The sequence below is a fragment of the Protopterus annectens genome, chromosome 13.part0 (genome assembly GCF_019279795.1).
Source record: "Protopterus annectens isolate FY-2018-M chromosome 13.part0, PAN1.0, whole genome shotgun sequence".
Lineage (NCBI taxonomy): Eukaryota > Metazoa > Chordata > Ceratodontiformes > Protopteridae > Protopterus > Protopterus annectens.
This window is the reverse complement of record NC_056747.1, coordinates 1,087,346,765-1,087,366,764: the sequence shown is the minus strand read 5'-3', so window position 1 is coordinate 1,087,366,764 and position 20,000 is coordinate 1,087,346,765. Positions and strand designations below refer to the sequence as shown.

The following is a 20,000-nucleotide window of genomic DNA, read 5'->3' as shown; positions in this document are numbered from 1 at the left end:
ACATACACAAAGGTATCCATATAAATGTTCATTTGAAAGTGACAACAGAATAAACAGTTTATGACCTTGGAAGTCTGTTTTTCTGAATGCAACTGCCTGCTCTCATACAGCTGCTTCTCCCAAAACATAGTATTTGTCTTTAATTTCTCTTTCATAGGGATCCTTGAATTTCTCTAGTGACTTAAAAATTTACTTTACCATAAGCAAAATATGTCAATTCTATATTTTCTCTGTGCAATAACATTTCCTGAAATCTGCTATGAGTTATCCAGCTTCGAACTGCCATGTTGCTCTTCTTTGCTCTCTGTCTTTTTCACTTCAAATCTACCCCCTGTGCCTTTACGGCATGGCACATCCGAACTCATGCCCTACTTTATCTTCTCATTTCTGACCTGTTTAAACTCATCTGATTGAGTCTTCCTCCATGGACCCTCAATTCCCGGCACCATTTTGGTAGCTTTCAATTTGCCTTGTTTTGCTTTGCTTTATGGCTGTCATACCTGGACATGGTATATCAGATACAAGCTTACCAATGTCCGTTACAATGGGAGCTATGAGGGAAGCTTTTTCGAAACCACTACTTATGATGTATCGGCATGGCTGGAAATGTCTACTGCTTTTTACATTGAATAGCATGATGGAACTTAAGGTGATTATGACCTCCATATCTTTTTTTCCCTTTTACCTGTTTACATACATTCCACTAAAACTAGGGGCTACCTAATTAAAGCATTCAATTTAATAATTTTTAGAAGTAAATTCCATCTATCACCACTGCATACACAATGCACATCACCTCAATTCTCCCCTGGAAGATGGCCACTTCATCAGATGCCATTTGAATAAAAATAACATTGTTGTGCTACTCTGAAGTGACATCAGCTACAACTGTACTAAACAATGTTGGTATCAGTACCGACTTACGTAGTATTTTACTGTTCATTGAATTTTCTTCTCTCAGTTTTCCAGCAACTGCCATCCTTCCTGGTAAATACCACATGGTAAAACAAACAGTTTTACATTTATATTATCATTTTGGTTTTAGCCTCCTATTTTTCAATGTTCCCACCAAACGCATGTAAGGAATAGTGTCAAAGGCATTGCTGTACTCTAGAACTACCAAATCCACAGAGCTTCATGTGTCCACCTGATAAGTGACCAATTCATAGGACTAGATCAAGTGGAGTGGAAGCCATAATGCAAGTAATCAGCAAGAGAATCAGCAATCAAGAAATACAGCTGTCTGCCAACAGAATATTTTTCCAGGCCTTCTCTAGAATGGTTTATAAGGTTAATTATCTAGCCCTTTTTGTAAGCGAATTGCCATAATCAGATTCCAGTATTTACCACTCCAGTTACTGAAAAAAAATGGTATACCTTTTTTACAGGGTTTCATAAAGGGTAAGAGACCTCTTTTTAAACAGACTGTTTTGCAACTAAATTCAGTCTCGTACTTTATTTCAATTGACATCTGAATACCTTATCTGCTTATTCCTTAGTCCATTTCCCATCTCCTATTATATTTATCTGCACCTTATTCAGCTATCACATGCTGGCACGCTGCCATCAATCCCGCGTAATGCAAACACAAAGAATAGATTCAGCATTTATGTCTAATCTGCACCTTTTCTGAATTAACTTTCCTCCTAGTAATATAATTTCTTATTCTACCAGAAAAATTTATATTACTTGTCATCATCCATATAATTATTTCCTGACCAAGACCCACCTTGGTCTAACTGATAAGACTAATTACCTTTTTATGTGGCATCTTCCTCTTTTCTCTACTCACCTGTCTTAGACCTCTCTGTCCCTCATTAGCAAGAAGTTATGTCTTCTTTCGCAAAACTTCTTCTTTCTTCTGGTAAAAAACATTGTTTGACAACCCCACCTTTTAATCCATGTTTATTTAGTTGTGTGATTATTTCAGCTTTTCTTAATTCCCCCCACCCTTCTCTGCTTCTATCAGTGTTTTAGGAACAGGATGAAATCCCTCTTTCAGTAATACCAGGTGACCATTCACATTGCATTCCCCACTGTTATTCCAGAGAAAGTAAAAAACGTGATTCCATGATGACTGCTAACTAGTGATTCTTTCATCTTGTCCTCTGTGACTCTCTGCACCTACACTGGTTATGAATAGTTTAGGGGATTTTCTCTTCTTGATTGTGTCCAAACTCTGTTCAAGATTTTACCTGCCATAGCTTACACTAGTTTCTTTGCATTCCTTGCTCATGTCTTGTTTTTGAGTTGGCATTATTTTTCTTTCCTGCATTTGCTGCACTGTGTGTTACAGATATCTGTCAGAACTCCCTTACATCTTTCTACATTCCCACAAACAACATCTATGCCTTCCATTTTCTTTTTCATTAGAACTAAGTTTTATCTCGTTCACCAGTGTAGTGACACCTCCCACTTCTTAGCTCCTTCTGTCTCTTCTGAACAACAGTGATCGAGGTTATGTTTGAATAGGGTTAGTGATGGACTCTACTTCACAAGGATGGGGAGGCTATTCAAGAGTGTTGGGATACTTTGAGGCATATATATGTCTCACCAGCATCTTCAACTTCTGCTGCAATCAAAGTTTAAATCCTGTTTTGTGGATGTGCAAAGAGTCCATCAGTGCTGGATCTGAGCATAACTTATATGCCAGACATGGATTGCCTCTCGGTAACCCATAGCAGATCGAGTATAGAGACAGGGCTTTAAGGTGATCTGTATAGGACAGGGTGTTAATACCCTGGATGCTATCAATGAGCAGCCTCTGTGGACATTCTAGCTCTTGCAAATGCCTGGTCAGGTACGTGCGGAAGGGGGCAATGTACTTAATGATGGGGCTGATAAGGGCTGAGGAAAGTGGTACTATAACTTTCTTGGACCTGGATGTCATATTCTTACTTATACGTTGGGCGACTTAGAATAATTTCCTTATTACCATGGCTATGTGTTGGTCAAAGGCCATATTAGTCTACATATGCTCCCAGCTCTCTAACTACAGGGTCACCTCTTAGGGATGTCTTATTGATATCTAATGGGAAGACTGCTTCAATAGTACCCATCAATATTCTGTCTGTGGCCAGTGCCACTATTACTGAAACACTGATCCTCAAATATTATTTCAGATGGAATGGTCATTGTGTTCAAGTGTCTGAGATTCAACTCTTATAACAAATTCTATACTGTCAGCAGGAACCATTCTCTCAGGCAAGGGTAAACTGGCTTGAGTGTGACATTCGATCAAATTCTGAACACCGAAATTGCAGTTTAATGAATTCTGGCCATGAGTAAGTCTGGGGAGGATGAAGTGTTTTGACAGCAGATACCTCCACACCTCTGAATAACCTACATTGAGGTACTATAACGGATGTTATGTAAAAAATTAAAAGAGCATGGAGTTGAAGTCCCCGCCAGGAATAAGCCTTCAGGCTTGTCTGCTGAGCTTGTCCTTCCAGTTTATAGTATGATTTTGATTTACTGATTTTTGTCAAATAAATTAGAAAAATTAAGGTTCGGTCATTTGAACGTCCATATAGTCCAGTAAAACCCTTGACCCTTTCAGGTTAATGCCAAACAGAGATCCTGTGCAGGTTAAAGGAAACACTGCAAAAAAAAGTATTAAAGGTGTACCTGAAAAAAATGTTTATAAGCTTTACAAGACAGGAAATACTGATTATGAGCTGACCACTTTGGTGCCACGATTCCAGTCAAACAGTGACTTGCTTTGAAAAGCCTACTCCTCGCCATTTTACAATGTCCCATATCTGAGGATCCAGTCACTAACTGAGAGTGCATGAAATCCTATCCAGGTGAGCATTTCTCCATCTTGGAAATATTTGCAATTTTTGTGGATTAATCTGTGAGTCCATATCTGTATTACTGAGTTACTTCAGATCTCAACAGTTAAAATGGTAGATCTCATCCTTGAATTAAGGAATTGCTAACAATCACTATTCCATAAATCTACTCACAGCATCAAACCATCAGTCATTCATTTAGTTGTACAATGCTGCGATTGCATTGAAAACAAGCAGTATCCCTGAGAAGGCTAGTATAGCACTTAATTTCTGTAAATGCTCCTATATTACTTTTATTGTATTCTATCTGTCCTGTGTCAGTAGGCAGATCATTGTTCTCAAAATGCACTGTTTTCTGAATACTTTCAAGAGGTTGTAATTTAGCTTGCCCAACATTGTTTCACTGAACAGAAAATTCCTTAGTCAAGTAACTCCGGTTTATCCTTGCAATTTATGGCTGTAACATATATGCATGTGCATACATTTAAATTATTGGCATACTTAGACTCATTCATAGTTCTATATATACATTATCTTATACAGTATCCTTTACTTTAGTGCACAGCCTGAAAGTAAAGCTGATAAAGCTGATAGCACTAAAACTCATATTGTATCTCACCATGCCTGTATTTGAATATATATATTGTTGCAGAAGTAATCACAAATAACTTGTTTCATCTTTTTGTGAGAAAATGGTATATATACAGCCTCTAGGAAATCCCAATCTTCATAGTATTTTGGCTAAAAAATTGTGGATTCATAAATGTTACTTATGCCTGACTCCTAGCATGGTATGCACGAAGCCTGGTAAATTGTGTGCTGTAGAGGCAAGAGGGAGAGGTAAAGTATTACTTTGATGAGACAGAAGTTTCAGAGATATCATAAGGTAAGGAAAATCGACTATATATCCAGAATTCTTCAGCAGAAAATACACATGCTTATGTTATTGAAGAAAGAAGTGTGCCAAGCATAATGAACTTTGTGGGTTATTTGATATATTAGTAAGAAACAGAAACATGCAAGGCATCACATGATCAAACAATGGATATAGTATTGAGAGGGACAGATTTAATGTTTAACACAGCAGCTAATGTATGCAGAGCAAATACATCTATCTTGCTACACATAAAATAGTTAAATTTAGAAATGAGCAAAGTTGCATATAAAATGCAAAAGTTGAGAATTAGAAAACATAGGACAGAAAGAGGTTGCATGAAGTGTGACAACCATATGAAATATATCACTGATAGGTTCTGAATGTGGTATGAGTATAACCATGATAAAGCAATGTCCTGTGATTAATCATACATGTAGAAGCTGTGGAAAGAGAAAATATTGCTTCCAAAATATGTAAAATGAAATTAATACATTTACCGTTAAGGACGTTACATATAGGGAACAAAGTCATGGAAACAAGTTGTCTGTAGAAACAACAAGTGTTGTGATTGTGCACACAGTTATGAGTGGTGCAAGAAAATGGCACAGAAAATATCTAACAAGAAGCTCAGTCAGAAATGTGGCCTGAGGCGTTCAAAATGAAAAATCAAAGCGTGTTGTTTTAAACTAGAGGATGGCAAATAATGCAATATAAAGTTTAAAACTGATATGAAGGAGTATGTTGTTTAGACTAGACAGGGATACATTGTGCAATGTATTCCCCGTGAAAACAATAGAAGCACTAAATCTGGAAGACATGACCTGAAACCATTAATGTATAAATTGCTCATTTATTCAGGTCACCATGAAAAAAAACTATTATGTGAGTAGTTGCTTATTTATGAATGAAAGCTTTACAAAAGATTCAGTTGTAGAATATGGGTATATAGGGTCTTGCTATTTTGGCTCATATATAACATGGCTGCAAGTCATTACAGTGTATATTTAAAACCTCACTGTACAATGCAATTACAGAAGTTTGATGTAGTTGTGAAGTATAGGGCAGAAAGAGATCCATGCAACTGGTATTGTGAGCCATTTATATCTTCCAGGGACACAAGAAGATTTTCTTGGAGAGGATATAGAAATTCACTAGACAATTCCACAATTACCTGGATTATTAAAATAAACTTAACATTTACTTATCGAGTTTAAACAATGTAATGAACATGTCCTGGAGATTCAACTGTATGAACATCTTTATGAACTCCCAATACTCAACTTTAAGTACAACAAAAACTGAAACAAAACCAGACTGCATAGCAACTTTGTAATTATCAACATATATATATATATATATATATATATATATATATATATATATATATATATACATACACACATACACACTATAGCTATGAAAGGAGAAAAAAATCCAACTGATTCAGAAGTTCATAATTTATGTACCAGTGTTATGTCTGTATGGCCAATCTAGTAACGCTGGGTCCAAGATCTCTACATCAAACACTTTGTCCCCAGCCCTCAAATCCAGTTATCTCTAAAAGGATTGTAAGTTATTGCAGTTTCTAATATGAATCTGTAATTAATTCCACGATAACACAAACAACCTGATGTCTACATCTTAAACTACAGATGTAAATTTTTATGTTTAAGATAGCTTGTAAACTACAGCCATTAAATACTTTGTAGGTGAATATTAATTTATCATGGATGTAATGATAATGAATAGTAAATAAAATGAGGTATTTGCATCTATTGTAACTGTAATCTTTGTGACGTAAAATCCTTTTGGTGAATTTTCTTTGTATTCTCTCAAAATAATTCAACTTACCAGCATTGTAAATAAAAATGTAAATGTTAATGTACTCTAAAATTGGGTTAATATATGTTGTATACAGTAACATAAGTCACATCTCATTTCTTGTACTAAGATTTCTAAAAATGTATCCCATTTAACACTTAACTTTATTACTTATCATTTGTGTCAAAGGAAAGCTTAGCGGTCTTTGTTATTCCCATGTCTTTATATTGGATTACCTCCTTTAATCAAAGTTTTAGTAGGGACACAGATGAATGAACTGCAGCCTTTCCAAAATTAATTATATTGCATTTGCCATAACTAAAATGCATACCTATGTTGTGTGCCAATCAGCAGTCTGATTCATATAAACATTTAAATGTTCAATATAGATACATTTTGGGTAATGAATTCAATCTTACCATCATCTGCATACTTATTTATCCAACATGTCCTAGATCAAAGAATGGAGGCAAATACAATATTAGACAATGTTGGTCCAAGAACAAAACCTTGTATAACTCTAAGATAGATAGGAAGAGAGTTGAAGTTTATGCCCTGTGTAATTACACAAGTTGAAGATTATGCCCTGCACAATTACACTTTGTGATATATCACTTAACCATGACATAATCCACTTTACCAGGACCATACTGTCCACTTTACCAGGACCATACTGGCCTTAGCCTTGATAAGGCTTTGGTCAATTACAAGATGAGGGCCTTGGCTAAGTCTATGAAATTACTCCACATAAGAGACCTATATCTGGGGCATTAGTAATTTGATCATAAAAACTTAATAACATTTTCAATGTAAATCTATGTTTTACAAAATCATGTTGCTCTAAGTCCAAAATGATGATATCTGTATTATTATTCCCCAGTATTTCAACAGGGCATCTTTCAAAGTATTTGATTAGAATGGAAATGAGATTAATAGGTATATAACTATTAGCATCCCTTTGTTTACCTTTTCATACATTTTTGTTATAGTAGATGTTTTTTTATTTGCTGGGAACAGTACCTATTCATAATAGCTTGTTAAATATTAGGTGCAATATTTGTAGTAAGTGATTTTTAATTGCTACTAACTGTATGGAGGGGATGGAATCACAGTTCATAGAAGATGAATTCTACATTTTACTAAAAGCTCTTTCCAGCATCCCCCTGAGATATTGCAAGAGATAAAAAGCACTGGAACCACAGTAGGAACAGTATAAAAAATGTACAAAAACTTTATTGACTGGATAAAATTAAAGACTTATGACATAAAAGGCTAAAACAACTAAGAAACCAAAAAAATGTAATGTATGCATATAATGTAAGTATGTAATTATCCTAAATATATTAGCAGTGGATGCATGCAAATTATAATCTTTACTTAAACAAATGTCCAAGTAAGCTATAGTATCACAGTTAAATGTAAATGTAAACTGGGGGAACTCTGTGGTGTTGTTAAAACAGTCAATGACTAACTGACTCTCATTCTCATTACCTTTAAACAGGATGAAAATATCATCCACGAATCTGGTATAGTAAACAAAGGCATCCAAGAACCTATTACCACTGAAAACATACTCAGATTCCCAATAGGCCATTACCAGGTTAGCTGTACTGCCCCCACATGGGGAGCCCATAGCAACCCCCACTTTTTGCAAAAAGAAATCATTTAGGAACATAAAGTAGTTATTAGACAATCCTAAGTCTATGAGGTCCGACACCAAATCAATTTCATTAATGGGTGCGTTATGTTTCTTAAGCATCAGACTCACCCATTCCAAAGCTATATCATGGGGTACACTAGTGTACAAGTCTTTCACATTGACAGTGACAAAATTATAATTCTCATCAAATTTCACAATACTAATATTTTCCAGAAATGACCACAAGTCCTTACAAATTTGGGACTCTTTTGCAAGGTATTTCTGTAGGATGGCATCTAGGACCCTCGCACAGGAGTATGTGGGTGATCCCCTACTATCCACTAAAGGTCTTAATGGTGGATCCTCAATACTCTTGTGAATTTTGGGAATTCCAAAAATACAAGGGCATCTGGGATACAGTGTCTTCATGTAGCTATAGGTCTTTTGATCTATACACCCTTCAATAAATAAATCTTCTATGCAATTCTTAATGGTACTATAAGCTTTGTTTACTTCAGAATGCAAACTAATTGCATATGCTTCAGCATTAAGTAACTCAATCATCAGTTGTTGGTAATCGAGTATACTAAACACCACCAATCCCCCACCTTTATCAGGTTTACAGAATCTAAGACCCTGTGTTTTAAAAAAACACAATAACTTGCTTTCATCATCACTCAAGTTGATAGATAAGTTCCTGACATACTTATATGTATTAGCATGACTGACATCTAGTTCACAACATTTCTCAAATAAATCAAGTGCAGGATGTAAAGAGGGGTTGTAAGTGCTTGGCACATGGAACCTGTCGTTAAAAATCACCATCAAATATATTTCCCATTAAGACATGGAAGTTTTGCTTCCTCACAAAAGATTTAACATCCAGAATAGTATCTGCAATATTCCATGGTTTAGATGGAATAAATGTGAGGCCCTTAGATAGTAGGTCAACCATGTCAGTACTGAATTGAGTATCACTATAGTTGTACAGTTTATAATCACCTGCTCTGTTCAAAATAATCTCAGGTGAACAGGCATGTGTTTCCCCAACCTCGAGCAAACCAGAATGAGATGTAAAATCGTTGTAACAATTTACATCCATGTCAAAAATTGGCAAGTACTGATGTGAGATCAAATTCAATGACACCCCAGCATCAGGATAAATTGTTACTTCTTGACATTGCTGTATGTTCGTTTGTTTTTGTACTGGGGTTGATGGAAATTTTTCTGCTTTTGTCTGTCCCCCATATCAGGGCCTTGCTGAAAATTCTGGTCCCATTGCGATAAATAATCTACATGGGCACTGCGTAGTCTATTACACCACAGAGTACCCCTCCCTCCTTGTCCATGAATATCTGAGGGACCAGCGCTGTAATTGTTATCAGGTTCAGTTTCATCAATATTATCCCCAGCTTTTTGTGAAGCAACAATCCGGTTTCCGTTCAGTTGGTAAGTTTTTTTGGGATCAAACATTTTATTACCCCAAACTTGTGTCGGTGGTGGAATAGGGTAAGCAGTGCCTGAACTGTACGCCTTAATAACTCTATCCAGTTTTTTGATTTTATTTGATTCAAGTTTATGCATGTGCTGATCTATACTTTTAAAAATACGTTCATATTCATATTTATATCTTCCAAACTCGTAATGGGTTTGGATAGTCTGGTCCAATTCAGTCACATATCATAATATATTTTCTACCCATATGGTGTAATGTTTAATGATGGTTTCGATGAGTTCAAACCCTTGGCAGTCAAACAAATTAATCAGGTCCATGTGAAAAGCTGAACCATTCTCCAAACCCGTAGGGTATGACACCCATCTCAGGCCTTTAGGGATAACTTTCCTATTTAAACACTCACGAAAATAGGATATCTTGAGTTACATTTTTTTAAGCTTTACAAGACATGAGTCAAATAATTTGAGATTGTTAATAATAGTAGCTTCATCGGAACCAGTGGATGGTTCACCTAAAGTAGTTGTTAAATTGTGACTGATCCCACTAGTTAAGCGGAATCCATTATTTAACCAAACAGTAAAGGAAGAACCATTGTTTTTACCTTTCACCGCCTGTGGTTCATCCCCGTTGATATGACCTGGTTCACCCTGATTAAGATCAATATTGTCGGCCCCATCTGTAATGAATGCAGGACCCGTTGTTTGCACCTGGAACCGCATAGTGGAATTCAAGGTTCTCTGGCGGTTATCCATGGTCGTGTTCATGTTGCCCTCATGATTCCCATTAAGGGGGTTCACAGGTATCGACCCATGGCTGTTACTGGGGCAACGTACTGTTTGCACTAAGGTGTCAGCATCGCTGTTAACATTCAATGCAGTCCGGTTTATCTCACCAGTACATATAATTTGAGGAGTAAATTTGATTGTAACTCAACATTTGTTACATACTAAACTGAGAGAAGACTTCAGGACAGGATGTATGAACATTTTTATGCTATTAAAAAGGGCAAACTCGAAAATGCCCTTGCTAAACATATAGAGTACTACTTGGACCACAGTTTTAAGTTTATGGTTATCGACCAAGTTAAAATTGACCCAAGGGGAGGCCCAAGAAACCTCAAACTTGATGAACTTGAGTTAAAATGGCAAGTGAAATTAAATGCTTATAGTCACCCTGGACTAAATGACTCTTGTTCAATTAGTAGTGTGTTAAAATTAAACAGCCTGAAGAGGTGAGCAAGTATAGGTCCCTAAGCAGTTAAAGAGTGTATGTATATACATGATTCACTTATATATATTTAGTACATACATTATGTAATTAGGTTTGTTATTAGATGTATGTTAATATAATTTTTGAAAACATTTTTACACATGTTCTTTACTAGTTATAGGTGCTATTTGAATGGATGAGTAAATAGCATTAATTAGGATTGTAGCATGTAAGTTTGCTGTTAAAATTATATGTACAAACTTTTTAATTGTTTGTAACATTTTAAAATTCAAGATGTTTTTATAGGGGTTGTTTCTTTAAATGAAGTTGTGCCAATTAAGTGAACTTTGCTATATATATATATATATATATATATATATATATATATATATATATACGGTTTTATGGTCATTGAATGTATTCTGATGAAGTCAGCTTTTTAGAGCTGACGAAAAGCACTTAAAATAAACGTTTGCTGCTGACTGCAATCCTGCTACCGTTTTTTTTGAAAATTAATGACTTGTTTAAAATTCAATTGTTAGTACAACTTTCATTGTAGTGGCTTCCTCAGGTTGATATTTTTATGAAGCAAAAGAAATTTCTTAAGTAGGTGGGTCTCTTTATGTGCACCTGTTGGTTCAACTGTCATAGGGTACATTTTAAAGAGACAACACCATTTAGTCCAGGTGGCAGGTGCACTCTTAGCCTCAGGATCCATTTATACTCCTCCTTCTATGTGGAGTGAACAATGTCATCTCCACATAATTGTTCAGGTAATGTACTTAAAACAAGAAATGTAAAATGATGAAAATTGTCCATCTGTAGCATGTTTATAAAGGACATTAATAATAATACATCTATTAATATCCGAGATGTGATTGGCAATATGGTCTTTGAGTTTTTTATTGGTCTTTCTGACATAATAAGGACACTGAATGCACTTGGCCAAGTAAACAAGATGTTGGGCATTACAATTGCCATATGTGTTTATCTTAAAGTCTGTGCCATGTACCGGAAGAGGAAGCCACTACGGCAAAAGTTTTAATAAGAGATTCCATTTTAAACAAGTCTTTGATTTTTATCCAGTCAGAAACGTTTTTATAGGTTTTTTTATACTGTTCCTTCTTTGGTTTCAGTACTTTTTATCTCTTGCGATATCTCAGGAGGATGCTAGAAAGAGCTTTTAGTAAAATATAGAATTCAACTTCTATGAACAATGTTCTGTAGTGTTGGTTGAGTAGGTTTGCTGTCTTCAGTAGATTATGTATTATACTCTGGCTGATGAGAATTGTTGATACTAATAATATACTTACTATTATTATTTTATGTTTTTAAAGCTTATTTTCTTCACTGTAATATTCCTCTTAAGTAATCTACTAATGTTGTTAAAAAAGCTCATTTGACCCGGCCCTGATGGAAATGCTATACATTTGTAAATGAAACTGCAAGAGGGTTACTCACTTCAGGGATCTTAACCTAGCCTCTGACATAAACAGGGAATGCTGGAGAGATAGATATATCTCCAAGAGACTGAGATTTCTCTGGAACAAGCTTCTAATTCACGTGAAACAGAGCCCCTACCTGACCTACTTCAAAAGCAACCTAGCTCAATGGATTGGATAGGTGACAGCAAATTTACTCCTGGGTTCCCACCCACATCCCTCCTGGACAGAGGAAGTAATTATTAACTACCAAAGACCCTTACCTCTGCAAATGTTATTCACCTAGCAACCGACAATTGAGGCAACTCAGGATAAATATAGCTAGGCTTGTAAGGGCTGTAGGGCCATGAGCCTAGTAATCTTCTATGGACCTATGAACCTATTGTTGGGTGTTTTTAAAAATCTTGTATTTATTTTGCTTTTTCTTATACAGTTTATAAAGATCCAAATTTCACCAGGGGAGAAATATATTTTATGCGAACTATGCTTATAAGTAACTGTGGATTCAAGGCTAAGTAAAATATGAAAAGTATTGTATCCAAAATTTACTTTGTGATTCAATAAACATTGCTGCCAGTCTGTTAAGTATGTTCTTCTTTCGGCTTTTCCTGGTTAGGGGTCGCCACAGTGGAACTCTGGTCCGCTAATGATTGGCAGTAGATTTTTACGGTGCTGTGGTGCCAGCCCGACACCCAACCTTCAACAAAGACATGCCCATTCACGCATATCTTTCACATGCCACTTGACTGCGGGAAGGGCATGCAGACTCCATACAGAAGGCACTCCAGCTGATAATCGAATGAGAGAACCTCTTGCAATTAGGCAACAATGATACTGATTCTGTTAAAGTCCTATAATTGATTATTTCATAATTGCATTTTTATAAACTCTTAGTGCAGGAGTTTGTATTCTTTACTGAAAATTTTAATGAGTTGTGATCTGAATGTCTATAGGGTGTCCTAATTATTAAATTGTCAGTAAATCCAGAGTTGTTTGTCAGAACCAGATCAAGAATATTAATTCCTCCAGGACCTTCAGTGACAAGTTGGGTCAGCTGTTATTGCAATATCATACCAACAAATTCTCTTTCAAAAGGTATTTTTTATAGAAAGACTTGCCCCAAAAATACTAGAGCAACTGAAGTCGCCCATTAGTATAATTTCTTTCACTGGTGTATTATGAATTAATATGCAAGGTATTTCCAGTGTTTAAGTGCATCCATATTGGACCACTACAGCAAAGAACAATTCTAAAGGATTTACTTGATAAAGGATCAAAAACCTGAACAATTATGCACTGCATCTCATTAATGGAATTCACATGTGAAGATGGAATATTGTTATTAATCCATAATTGTACTCCCCCACATCTGGAATTCTCTGTGAGGCATCATATTTTGTGTAATTTGAAATCTGCATTGCTGACATTTTCCAATATTTCACAATTGCTATTACTATGTAGTTAAGTTTAGTAACTATACCAATTAGTTCATCAAACTTATTGCCAGACTTTGTGCATTACAATAAAAGACATTTCAAAGTTGTTTCAGATCTTCATTGTGCTGGGTTGCTAGTGGCCGATATGTCGGATTGTCTAAAATGTTTTCAGTGATTATCATAGCTACAGTCTTCCCAAAAATGGATAAGTTTGATGCTGAATACTGTATAAAGCTGCCTTAACCAATTACTGAAAATGTGGGCTTTGGTAAATAAGCAATAATTCCAGCATGGGGATGGTGTTATTTCACTTAGTATAAAGCTAATAGAAGTTTCTTTAAGAATTTCAAGTATTTGCAGAATGGCATTCTTCATGTGGTTAAGTGGTAATGACCTGAGGTCATTAACTCCTGCATGGACTAAGATCAGATTGCATGCAACTTTTCATGAAACAATTTTGGTATCATACATTTTACATCCAATGGTTTTAGTGAAGCTATGAACATATAAACCAGCCATAGTATTCATGGTAATATGATTCGTGTTTAGGCCATTAATGCTGCAGGCTTAATCATAGAATCACTTAGGATTAACACATCTTTGGAAACAGATAAGTTAGATGCAGCTGAAGGCATATTATTTATCATTAATAGCTTTTTCCTATTGTTTGTGTTTTTGCTCGCTTGGATTCATATTCTTTCATTCTTTATATTTTTCCTTTTTCGTAAACTTTTGAGCAGGCTATAACTCATTTTATGGTATTTAGACCTTTCCTAGAACTACTAGACTTAGTGGATTATAAGGAGGTAGGTTTGCATGGGGCATTTGACCCACTCCAATTATCTGCATACCACAAACTAGCAAATTCAGTAACAGTCCTTACCACTGAAAAAATTATTACAAGAACATGAATGCCGATCACTTATATATGAAAAAAATCCTTTAATTTAATCCAGTTATTGAAGAGAATAATGTCAAGTGATATGGGGTAGCATTCAGTGAGATATTTGTTTTAAATAGGTTTTCCAACCTGTAAGAATTTAGTTAATTCATTATAGGTTCATAGGTTCATAGGTAGGTACTAGGCTATCTGCCCAAGGCCATTTATAAGCCTAGCCAGAGTGTGCCACCTTTCGCCACCCTATTAATTAACTGAGCCTCTATCAAGAAGAGACAATGAAGTGATCCCAGGGGTGTATTTTCTGTTACCCATCCACTCATCAAGGTTTCTCTTGAAGAGTGTTAGTGAGGGGCTCTGCCCAATGTAGTTAGGAATTTTGTTCCAAAGCATGGGGAGTCTCTGTAATAGGAATCTATCCCTCCAGCATGTTCTATTTATTGTTGTGGTGAGGTTTAGCTCACTAGAGTGAGTGGCTTGTAGTGGCTTGGATTTCTTTAGGTGGAATATGTCCATCAATTCTGAGTTGGACATGGCTTTGTAAGTCAGGCAGAGATCACCTCTGGGTAAGCGATATGCCACTGAGTACAGCCAAAGTTTTTCCATTTGGACTGCATAGGACATATGTTTGAGGCCAGTAATCCTCTTGGTGAGGTACTTTTGTGGTCGTTCCAGCTGTTGGAAGTGACTTGTGAGGTACATCCCAAATGGGGCATTGTACTCTATGATGGGCCTGATGAGTGATGAGTAGAGGGGCACTATAACCTCTTTATTTCTAAATGTGACCCCTTTAGTAATTATATGGGCTTCATAGAAGGATTTTCTAACTACTTTGGCAATATGATTGTCAAAGGAGAGATTACACTCTACCTGGGTCCCCAGATCTCTTATTACCTCTTCTGTATTAAAGGGGCTGCCACCTATGTGGTAATTCATGGGTGTTTTGTTTTCCCAAATGGGATGACTATGCATTTTTTGACATTTAGCTTGAGACTGTGACTTTGAAACCAGGTATCCATCTCAGTAAGGCCCTTTTGAAGAATGTCCGTGTCAGCTGGAGAGTCAATTATGGCTCCCAGCTTGCAGTCATCGGCGAACTTGGTTAGCCATAGTCCTCCTGTGTTTGCCTGTACTTCTGAGAAGTAAATGCCAAACAATAGGGGTCCTAGGGCCGAGCCTTGTGGGGCACCACTTGTGACTGGTTTAGAGTCAGACCTGGAGCCCACTATTCTTACAGTGTGAGTTCTGTCTGTAAGCTAGTTGGCAACCCATCTCGTGATGTAGGGGTTTATGTTCATGCTGGTGAGTTTTTCTATAATTCCTGAGTGGAGAATGGTGTCAAAAGCCTTGGCAAAGTCAAGGTAGGCTGTGTGAACCACCTTCCCCTCATCTATGGCCTTGGTGACTGTCTCAAAAAAGTCAACCAGGTTTAGTGGCATGATCTGCCCTTAACAAAGCCGAACCGGGTCAGGTCAAGTGTTTGGAGATTCCCAATGTCTTTGTTAATGAGTTCCATGATGATGCGCTCCATAGCCTTGCAGACCAGGCTAGTTAAGCTTATGGGGCGATAGTTACCAGGGTCAGTTGTGGCCCCTCCTTTGTGGAGAAGAATAACCATTGCTGTGCACCATTCTATGTAGCCTGTGGAGAGGCTGAGGTTGAACAGTGTGTTTAGGTGGGGGTTAGTTCGTTCTGTAGTTCGTGCAAGACACAGCCTGGGACACCATCTGGCCCCATTGATGCTGTACTTTTGGCTTTTGAAAGGGCTGTTTTCACCTGTGCGTCTGTGATTTCAGGGATACTACACTTTTCCGATATTGTTGTGGGCCCTTTTGGGGGTGAGAAGGGGGTGAAGTTTGCACTGAATCTATCTGCCAGGATGTTGGCAATATCAGTAGGTTCAGTATATTTTGTGCCATTTTGCACTAGCTCAGAGCATATCTGTGAGTTGCCACTTAGATACTTGACATAGCTAAAGAAGGCTTTGTGGTTATCTTTTGAATCCTTGGCTATTTTTCTTTCGAAGTTGGCTTTGGATGAATTTATGAGGGACCTTAGTTTCTTACTGATACTGATCAGGGATGTCTTTCCTTCTTGGGATTTGCTTTTTTTCTGAACTAGTTTCCTCCTTCTATTGTATAGCCTGTTTATGGCAGGGTTCCACCAGACTGGCTTTCTTCTCTTAGGGGAGTGAGTCTTGGTTTTGCTAGGGATAGCACGCTCCATGCAGCCTTGTAGGTGCTCATAGAGTGCATTTGTAAAGGTTCCTGCATCTTGGACACTGTTATCCTTTAGCGTGGGGGCTGTGAAACTTATCACCTCTGTCTTAAGTAAGGTGAAGTTTTATATAGAAAAGTTTTTCACTGTGGTTTCCTTGTTTGGGGGTGGTGGTGTGGTGTGGACATCCAGAGTGATTAGCTTATGGTCTGATCTAACCAATGACGGATTGACCTCCGGTATGGAACACCTGTCGCCCATGTTGGAGATGACCAGGTCCAAGATGTTTTCACCTCTGGTAGGGGAGTTTACCAGCTGATCCAGGGCATTTGAGTTGATAAATTCCAGGAAGCGCTGGACCTGGGAGTTTGTACTTGAGTAGTTTTCCCAGTTAATGGTAGGATAATTGAAATTGCCCAATATCAGGGTGTTTGGTAGGACCTTCATGTTTTCCAGTGTCTCCAGAAAGGTGGAGTGGTGGTCCTAGGTCATGGAGGGTGATCTGTAGTATGCCGCAATTTGCATTGGAGATTTGCCCGATGTTAGTTGCACATTGATGATCTCAGAGGTATCATTGTGTGCTACTAACCTGGAGGTGTAGGTATCCTTGATGAATATGGATACACCCTCTCCTTTTGTGCTTTGGTCCATGTTCTGTGGCCGAAATATGTGGTATGAGTTGTAGCCCAGTAGTGCTGGGGTGCTCTGTGGTGCCTTGAACCAGGTTTCAGTTACTGCACAGATGTCGATGGTCTCCATACTGAGGAGTGCTTTGAGTGCATACATTTTGAGATGTAAACTCCTGGCACTGAGTAGCATAACCCTCATTTTTTATTTGTACTGTTTACGGAGGTGGGTTTGACTTTTGAGCCTTGCCTAAAAAAGGCACTATGTGGGCAGCAAGAGCCTTGGCCAGTGTTCGATAGCCTAGGGGTGACAGGTGCAAGCTGTCTCTTGTGAAGCAATGAGGCCTGTCGAGCATGTCGTCCCAGGCTGATAGACACTGGATCCCCTTTGAATGACACCAGAAGCTTAGCCAATTGTTGAAATTGATCATTTTTTCTTTATACTGCGGTATCATTCTTGGTGAGGGCAGGATGCTACTCAGGGTCAGGGTCATACCCGCTTTGGCTACATGATCAGAGAGCTCTTCCATGTCTCTTTTCATGTAGTCCAGGGAGGAACATCTCAGGTTATTCACACCAACATGAACAATGACAGAGTCATATTTGTACTTGTTCTGAAGTGACCTGAATGCTTGTGTTATGTGGAGGATTCTGGCTCCCGACAGGTAGCTAACAGTAACCTTCCCCTTGTCCAACCTAGTGAGTGGGACGTCAGTGTGCCTGACTATAGAGTCACCTATTACTAGTGTGTTAGGTATGTTATTTTGCCTTAAGGGATGTGATTATGCAGCACACTGATTTTGTGTTTTACGTGTTGTCTGGTTTGTGACTGGAGGTGCAGGTTTTTTGGGTGTCTGCTTTGGAGGTCTCTTATGCTTTTGCAGGTTTTTATTTAGAGCCTCCGAGTATGATTTTGTGTAGTTATGTGTATTTTTTGCCAGTGCTGGTTTAGTATGTCTATGTGAGGCTGGTTTACTATATTTTACATGTCAATGAATGCGAATACTATAATGTAATTGAGGTATATCTTTGTTAGGTCTTAAGTATGAAAAACAGCACAGAACCTAATTGTAAAAAATAACAAAGCCCAGGAGATAACAGTGATGACTTATGCAATATTGTAAGCCCGTACCAACAGGTAAATTGTTAAGACTTTGTATTTTAGGGGAACAAATGCTAAAGGGAATACATCAAGAGCAGGTTGTGGCTCAGGAAGAAGACCGAACCTTGGCTTCTATCTGGAAGTTCCAAAGTCTTCATATTAAATCCCTTCAAATCTTCACAGTACGTCACTTTGAATCTTTAATATATTTTTTTCTTGATCTGACAAAGTCTGTAAGATGAAAGTGCTAGTCAAAATAAAGCTTCTTTAAATGAATAGTGACTCAAGGCAACTTATTTTGAAGAAACTTCTTCCTGGTGTTGTGTTGTGTTGTGTGCCTAGATCTTCATGTTAAGCATTTGTTTTTTTGTTTTTTTTTGATTTTTTGCATTCAAACAATTTTTTTCAAAACTTTCCACATTCCTTCTGCAGTTTTTCCACTGAAAGCATCACTCCAATTAGTTTTACGACTATTTTGCTTCCATATAATTTGTTATTAATCTTTTATGCATTGGTTTAGATTTCAGTTTGGCAGAATTATCTAGCAAGAAATTAACCTTTATAATCCCATGATCACTGCACACCAATGGTGACAAAACTTGACATGAAATAACAATAATTTCTTTAGAAATACAAACAATGTCTAGCATTTTTCTTTTCCCAGTAAGCTTCTTCAAAATCTGAAACAATTGTTGTTCCTGAACATGCGTTGTAAATAATTTCCTTACTAATGTTGTCGAATGAATATTACTGCAGTCCTTCCTCTGGTAAATTGAAGTCCCCAGATACTATTATTCTTCTCTCCTGTGTTTCATGCAAGAAATGTATCAATTCCTCTAGGTCATCCGCACTTGACTCCGGTGGTCTATACACTCCAATAATTGTTACATGTCCCAGGTTCATAGGATCATAGAAGGTTACTAGCCTAATGACCCTAGGGCCCTTACAAGCCTAGCCAAGAGTTTATCCCAAAAAAAGAAACCTCAGTCAGCACCTGTCACCCCTGTGAATGAGGGACAAAGGTGGAACCCCTGGGACAAATTTGTGGTTTCCCATCCACTCATCAAGGTTGTGCTTGAAGAGGGTCAGTGAGGTACTCTGTTTGACATGTATGGGAAGTCTATTCCAGAGATAGGGCAGTCTCTGGGAGACAAACCTGTCTCTCCATCAGGTTTTGTTGATGTCGCATATTAGATTTAGGCCTTTCAAGTGGGTAATGTGTGAAGAATTAGACTTACAGATATGGAGCATCTCTAGTAGGGTAGGATATGATATTGCCTTGTAGGTGAGACATAGATCACCTCTGAGCAATCTGTATGATACTGAGTAGAGTGATAGTGATTTCCACCTGTCCACATAGGACAGCTGTTGGAGGCCATGGATTCTCTTTGTGAGGGATTTCTGTGGCCTTTCCAGTTGGTGCAGGTGTTTGGAGAGGTACATACCAAACGGGGCATTATACTCAATTATAGGTCTAATGAGG

At 37.5% G+C, this 20,000-nt stretch overlaps 1 protein-coding gene across 1 annotated transcript in view; it reads right to left on the bottom strand.

Annotated features, from left to right (window-relative positions):
- The window catches only part of LOC122788124 (corticotropin-releasing factor receptor 1-like), a 1,637,729-nt gene that overhangs the window by 131,274 nt on the left and 1,486,455 nt on the right, over positions 1-20,000 (bottom strand). The gene's annotated exons all lie outside the window — the stretch shown is intronic.